Source organism: Curcuma longa, chromosome 1 (genome assembly GCF_044706935.1).
Source record: "Curcuma longa cultivar G26 ecotype Majalengka, Jawa Barat chromosome 1, ITB_CL_G26_1.1, whole genome shotgun sequence".
Lineage (NCBI taxonomy): Eukaryota > Viridiplantae > Streptophyta > Magnoliopsida > Zingiberales > Zingiberaceae > Curcuma > Curcuma longa.
In genome coordinates this window covers 1,147,992-1,155,448 of record NC_133861.1, presented here as the reverse complement: position 1 = coordinate 1,155,448, position 7,457 = coordinate 1,147,992, and the positions used below count along the sequence as shown (strand labels likewise).

At 36.0% G+C, this 7,457-nt stretch overlaps 1 pseudogene; it reads right to left on the bottom strand.

Annotated features, from left to right (window-relative positions):
• Positions 1-2,243: 2,243 nt before the first annotated feature.
• LOC141833110 (putative receptor-like protein kinase At5g20050) lies at positions 2,244-4,728 on the bottom strand (annotated as a pseudogene).
• Between the last annotated feature and the right edge of the window lie 2,729 nt (positions 4,729-7,457).

The following is a 7,457-nucleotide window of genomic DNA, read 5'->3' as shown; positions in this document are numbered from 1 at the left end:
GCGATTCCAAATCAAATCATCAACAATATAAAAATAAATAAAAAATGTTTAGAAAACTCTCAAATGCAATTTTAAAAAAATGAAAAAGCTTCATTTTTTCAAAAACACAAGGAAATTCATAAAAATATTTTTAAATTAAAAAACATATAAAGATCAGAAAATCCACCAAAAATAAATTTACATAATCCAAAATTAAAAACAGTAAGTTAAAAATTTTCCAAAATTGATTTTAAAACATTTTGTTTTGAAAATTTTAAAATAGATGAAAATCCTTTAATGAATAAAACAACTATCACGAGATCATAAAATTTTATAATAAATTTTGAAAGCACACAAAAAAAAGTGGAAAATTTTCTTTCAAAACATTAGTTATTTTGAAAAAAAAATGTATTACAAAAAATAAAAAACTCTAAAAAATTAAATTTGAATAAACAACTAAAAAATAAACTTTTGTACTTGCTAATTAAGAACTTGTATCCAATGTTTAGAAAACAATGTGATTTTAAACTATTATTGCAAAAATCTAATAATATTTTAGAATCTACACAAATAATTGAACCAAGTTGCAACGACTTGACTTGGAGTTGCAAAAAATAAATTATCAAAATGGTCATTAAATTGACATATATAAACTCTGAAAATGATCGAACAATTTCTGATTTTGTCTAAATAAATGACATTGGTGCAATCTTTAAGCACCTCTTTTCGGTTCTTGAGCTTTCAAATGAGTTCTTGACTTTTTTTTGCTGGCCCAAAATATCAAACCTTTAAATACATAATCATGGTCTTAACTTATGTTCGTTTTAAAAGTTGAAAATTCAAATGCCTCTTGTTGATCTCTATTTATATATATTGGTAGGTTAATGCACATTAACTCTCACCTATGGAATTGGAGAAGTTGAACAGAAATCATTGAAATTAAAAGAATAAATTGTAGAAGTGATATATGGTTGATGAACATAGAGAAACTATATATTCATCTTGGGCAAATCACCAGCCTAAAGTGACAATGGTGGCTTAGTGGACTAAGAATTTCTAGCTTTTAGATCATCATATCTGTAGGATTGAAGGGCTCCTAAATGGCTAATAAAATAACTGCAAATGCATATTTCTCTTAGCTTTCATGAATGGGAATAGTGGTGAGATCATTGTTACATGGTGGGGAAGTCCCCAGATTGTTGTTGGAAGTCGAAGGTATAAACGCTACAAAACAAGTAGATACCAGAAAAATCGTTAAAAAAAAAATCATTTCATACTGTCAAAGTTTAAAATATTAGTCTGTCCGAAGTTTCAGTCTAAGGCCCAAACTGTACCATTTTGATATTCTGTCATATGGCTACTCCACACGCTTCAACACATCTCAAGATCAACGTAACTCGAATGAAATGAGTTCTAATTTTATAATTTGGTATCGCTTAGCTTGTTTATCTCTGACTATAAACTTATATCAATGAAAAAGTCAATTTAATGAAATTTTTATAGTAACAAATTGTAAAAACATATCAAGCTTATGATTTAATGCCTTCCGAGTATCAAAATAAGTGCCGTGCATCAAATAAGAGTAATAATTCTCATAGCATCCTACTGAGATTAATCCATAATTTTTCAAAACTCATATAACATAATGCTATCAATATAGGAATTGGTTTCTCCACATTCACTGTAGCTATGTATCTCTATTAACCAATCAAACTCTGATTGGAGTTCAACTTGAATTGACACAAATGAAATTAAGGAAAGGTATAGCTATAGGATATGGGTGTTCTAGTCAAAGCATCTCTTCTTCGCCTCCTGTACCTTTTTAGTCAGTCATCTCTTCCCCATGCATGAGAGAATCAAAGGAACAATACAGGCGGGACAGGGGCAAGTATTTGTGCCAAACCCAATATCACATAAATTGCTGAATGGAACAATACAGTTTGGTCATGCTAATCAACACCAATCAACATTTAAACCATATTGTCCATATATATAATTTGAGTTGTCTTCCCAAATTTTAAAAATGTTTCTTTATGTTATTTATGTAGCTGGAGAAGCTAAAATGACAATGCAATACATGAGTTACACTGGCTGATTGTTGTCTGTAGAGGTAAAGTTGGGTGCCAAAGCTCTTTGGAAAGTAACTACTGGTAACTATAAGAGATTAGCAATTTCCACATGTATTCAAATTAAAACTGAAATTATGCATGAATAAAGCTTTTAAAGATTATATTACTTGTTAGTATGATAAGCATGAAGATGATTTATAAGTCAAGCATAAGATATTTATTGTGTAAATGCTAGCAATATCGTAAAAATTTAATGAGGGCGGTGATTATACAATACAGTTCACCTTTTAGTCCTACACACAGTATCAGAATTAAACGGAATACTTATTAACATAGCTACTTTCCAACCTTGATGATGGCTAAAATTCTAGTAATTAGGTGAACGAACTATATACACCTATTAAGTTTAAGAATACTCTGAGATGACAGATAGTTGTATAGAAGATGAAGCCAATCCGGAATAGTTGGGACGTAAAGTATGCTGCTGATCATGTAGTTCTTCTTCTCCAGAAGAGGAGAATTCTAATTCTCTCAGATTTGGCTCTAGTGAGGAAAAGAAAGGCTTGGGTGGCATCTGTAGCTCATTCACGTCTCCTTCAAGCATCTCCACCACACGGCTCATGGATGGCCGGCTAGTTGACTTTATTTGGATGCACCAAAGTCCCACCGTGCACAACTTTCTCTCCATTTCACTAATTACAATCTCATCAATCTCATGGATGCTCTGGGTTGCCTGCTGTTGAACAAGCTTGTCGTAGATCCAAGAAGGATAATAAACCTGGCTGGTGTTCTCAGCTCGCACATCTGCATTATGTCTCCCGCCGGCCATCTCCATTAGCAGCATTCCGAAGCTGTAGACATCCGACTTGTCTGATATGATCCCAAAGTTTCTCGATATCAGCTCGGGTGCTATGTATCCTATCGTGCCTCTGGTCACGCTCATGGATATTAAGTTCTTGTCCTTTGGGTACAATTTTGCGAGCCCAAAGTCTGAAATCTTAGGAATGAAGTTGCGATCCAGGAGGATGTTGTGGGGCTTGATGTCGAAGTGCAAAATTTGCATGTCGCAGCCTTGATGGAGGTAGTCGATGCCTCTAGCGATGCCCAGGGCCACCTCATGGAGCTTCTCCACAGTGAACGTGTTTCTCCTGTCGGCAGAGAAGATGTACTTGTCCAGCGAGCCATTGGGCATGTACTCGTAGATGAGTGCTCTCTTTGATCCCTCGGAGCAAAACCCAACCAAACGCACAACGTTGATGTGGTGAATCCTGCCAATCGTGGAGACCTCGCTGATGAAGTCTTCGCCGTGGAACTTGGAGCTGCCGACAAGCATCTTGACCGCGACAGGGAATTTACCAAGAATGTATCCTTTGAACACGGAACCAAAGCCGCCTTGGCCTAGTTTTTCTCTGAAGTGACTCGTCATGGCTATGATGTCGCTGTAGGCGTAGCGTGTAGGAGTTAGACTTTGCTGGATTTGCAGAAACTTTTCAACTGAGTCGATGGGCTTTCTTGTCTTCCAATAATTGTATGCGAGGAATGCATAAATTACTAGAGGTGCAATCACAAATCTGCCAACTGTAGTAACAAGCGAATAGCGAACAAGAAACTAGTAGTTATGCAATTGGAATGGAAAATCAATGAAGTAAAAGCATACCATACCTAGCAGACAAAGAGCTATATCTAGTGCAAGGACTAAGACCACTGTGAAACCGAAGATAACGTGATTATGATTGCGAGCGCTCTCCTCCACGTAAACGCAAAATAAAAGACGTAATTCGGCGACGAGGGAATAAGCTATCATGGAATTCACGTTGAGGGAGGAATCATATACATATGACCTGCACCAGCAATTGAATTTTGTAAGAAAAGTGTGAAATACATATATAATAAAGTTAATTAAACGTTATTTTCCGTTCCTACCAACTGTGTTTCCAACATTGCTCGAAAATGTTAAAGGGTGTGAAATCCCATCGAACCAAGACTCCTTTCGCCAGGAGTTCAAACACATCCATGTCTGTGTAATCTAGGTCAACTGGAAATAAGTTGACGAATCTACATGAGTTCTTCAGGTTGCGTATTGCATATGCATCGTGGCCGACGATTACATATGTAGCCGAGTTATTCTCGCCAGTAAGACAATGGATGGGCTTGTAAAGATCGCTATGAATTTCCTGTTTGCAGCTCATAAAACTAGCCCATCTTCCAAGCAGATTCATAAGTCTAAGCCATTCTGCATATGTAAATTTAAGCGAACTATATCCATTGAACCAAAGGAACATTTTTCTGCTGAAAAGTGAATTTAGGGGGAAGGGTGCACTGGGAAGAACGCATTTATTAGAACCAGCTGTGGCATAACCGGCATAGACGAGCCTGAAGCTCGATTCATTATATGATATCTGGGTGACCAGGTACTTGTCTGTAGATGACAAGTTATGCAAGACTGCATCTTTTCCTGATTCGCAGATGAGCTCAAACTCTGGCTTACCGCACCACCACGGGTCGCCTTGTAGGCGGAACGGGTAGTGGATATCGTCGAGGACACCGCAAGAGGAGGAAGCGCAGCTTTTATTTTGAGATCTGCCGAGCACTCCACTTGTAAGAGTGGTGAGGAAGAAGAATAAAGAAGAGAAGTGAAGAAGAATGCCAGTGTAGTTGTAGATCTTTCCATGATCTCTCTCCCTCTCTATAATTGTGTTGGTGTTCGATTGGTATCGCTGCTTTAAATTAAAAGGGCGGATCACTTTGTTCCACATTTGATCTGGAAACGAGGGGCTCACATTGGATTCTTATCCGTCAAAGTCAACTGGTACTTACTGAGCAAGTCTTATAATCTTGACTCGTTGACTTAGAAAGTTAGCAAACATTGATAATGAATTTGGTTCGTAGATAAATAAATACTACACCATTTGAAAGAAAACATGCTGTATCATTTTCATGAGCGATTCCAACTCAAATCATCAACAATATAAATAAATAAATAAAATGTATAGAAAACTCTCAAATGAAATTTTAAAAAAAAATGAAAAAGCTTCATTTTTTTTTCAAAAACTCAAGGAAATTCATAAAAATATTTTTTTAAAAAACATATAAAGATCAGAAAACCCACCAAAAATAAATTTACAAAATCCAAAATTAAAAACAGTACTAAGTTTAAAATTTTTCAAAATTGATTTCAAAACATTTTGTTTTGAAAATTTTAAAATAGATGAACATCCTTCAATCATAAAACAACTATCACGAGATCATAAAATTTTATAATAAATTTTGAAAGCACACAAAAAAGTGGAAAATTTCTTTCAAAACATTAGTTATTTTGGAACAAAATGTATTAAAAAAATAAAAAAACTCTAAAAAATTAAATTTGAATAAAAAACTAAAAATAATTTTTTGTACTTGCTAAGAACTTGTATTCAATGTTTAGAAAACAATGTGATTATTTTAAAATATTATTGCAAAAATCTAATAATATTTTAGAATCTACACAAATAATTGAACCAAGTTGCAACGACTTGACTTGGAGTTGCAAAAAATAAATTATCAAAATGGTCGTTAAATTGACATATATAAACTCTGAAAATGATCGAACAATTTCTGATTTTGTCTAAATAAATGACATTGGTGCAATCTTTAAGCACCTCTTTTCGGTTCTTGAGCTTTCAAATGAGTTCTTGATCGACTTTTTTTGCTGGCCCAAAATATCAAACCTTTAAATACATATTCATGGTCTTAACTTATGTTCGTTTTAAAAGTTGAAAATTTAAATGCCTCTTGTTGATCTCTATTTATATATATTGGTCAAAAATATCTTGATTACCTTGGCTATCCAAATCATCAAAGTTATCATTAACTAACACATTGTTTGGAAACATTAATTTAGGTAATAATTTCCATCCATTATCATTTATATATAGTACATATCCCAGTGAGATAATGTAATTCATGAATCCCGACACGTCAGCATACGTCAGCAAAAAAGGGCATCCAATCCGGAATTGGAGAACCAAGAAAAAAAGATAAGTTTTTCTTGATTCCTCCCAGGGTTAAGGTAATTTTCTTTACAAAATTACCCTTCACAGCATTGAATTTTGTAAGAAAAGTGTGAAATCTGTGATTACCTTGGTTATCCATTCAAAGTTATCAACAAAAACTTTGAGAAACCCGACTCCCGTCCCCGATCACGCGAGCGAAACCCTCGCAAACGATTCCACGGCGGCGATTTGAAGCCTTCGTCCACCTAGCGAACGATTGCAACCCTCCTCCTCTTCGCTTTCCAAGATTCTCTTCCTCGTGAGGGTGAAGACCCTAGCGAACGATCTCCGAAGATGCGCGTCGGCCAGCGCTGCCCTTGATCGGTTCGGTTGTCGTCGCGGGTGCTGAAGAGGCCGCAAAATGAGTCGGCGGACGTTTGATCTCAGACGGCCGGCTCGGAGGCGGTGGTTCTTTGGTGCTTGGGTGTGGCTTGTTGTCGGCGGCCTTAGGGTGCTGCTGCTCCTTGTGGTGCTAAGTCGGGAGAAACTGCCGAGTTCCACGCTGGCGTTGGCCCGTCAAGTGGGATCTTACCTCGCGATCTCTATTTTGAATGGATAAAATGTTTTCTTTGTGATTTTCTGGATCTTTTTTACTTGATTATCGCTTCAAGCTCGGAAGGATTCAAATCTGTAATCTCTTTCGGACTGATTAATGTCTACTTTTTGTTGAAACAACAAAAGGTATTAAAAAACAACAAATCTTCTTTGACACACAGTTGAAACTTTTGGCCGTTGCTTGAAATCAGCAATGCAAAGTGATGTTTCTGTAAAGAGCAAATGCTTTTGTTTTCCTAAAAAAGCTCTGAGAATTGTATCTCTCATGCCCTAGACATCTTTCACTGTTTACACAAAGAGATCCCTAGATTTTGGATTCAATCTTCCTCTGAATCCAAAGTAAAGAATAGAGAGATAACAAAATTTGTTCCAGAAGCCCATGAACATGTCATTCCAGTTAATTGTTCTTTATTCTTTTTCCCATTGTCTGCACCGCTCCATAGGAATAGAATGCTTGCAGTTTTTATCTTTCACATTTTAATTTTCTATAATTTGTCTAGCTTTAACATCTACGCCCATTCTTCCCTTGAAACCTTCATTTTATGTTGCAGAAACTCTTCCACTCTAGCCTAATTGAAGATCTAAACATTACTGTTGAGATGCTCAGTCCATACTCCTTTACGAGGCAAATAATAGACCAAATGTCTCTTGCAAATACTTTGGTTGTGGTATCTAAAGATAACAATAACTTTCAGTTCGTAGCGGAGCTTAGTTCCCAGATTCGAAAATGTCAAGCTCTTCTGTCAACTGCTGCAATGATGGAAACTTCATTGATGATGAAGGAATTGGAGGAAGCAATTCGTGATATGGGTCTCCTACTCTA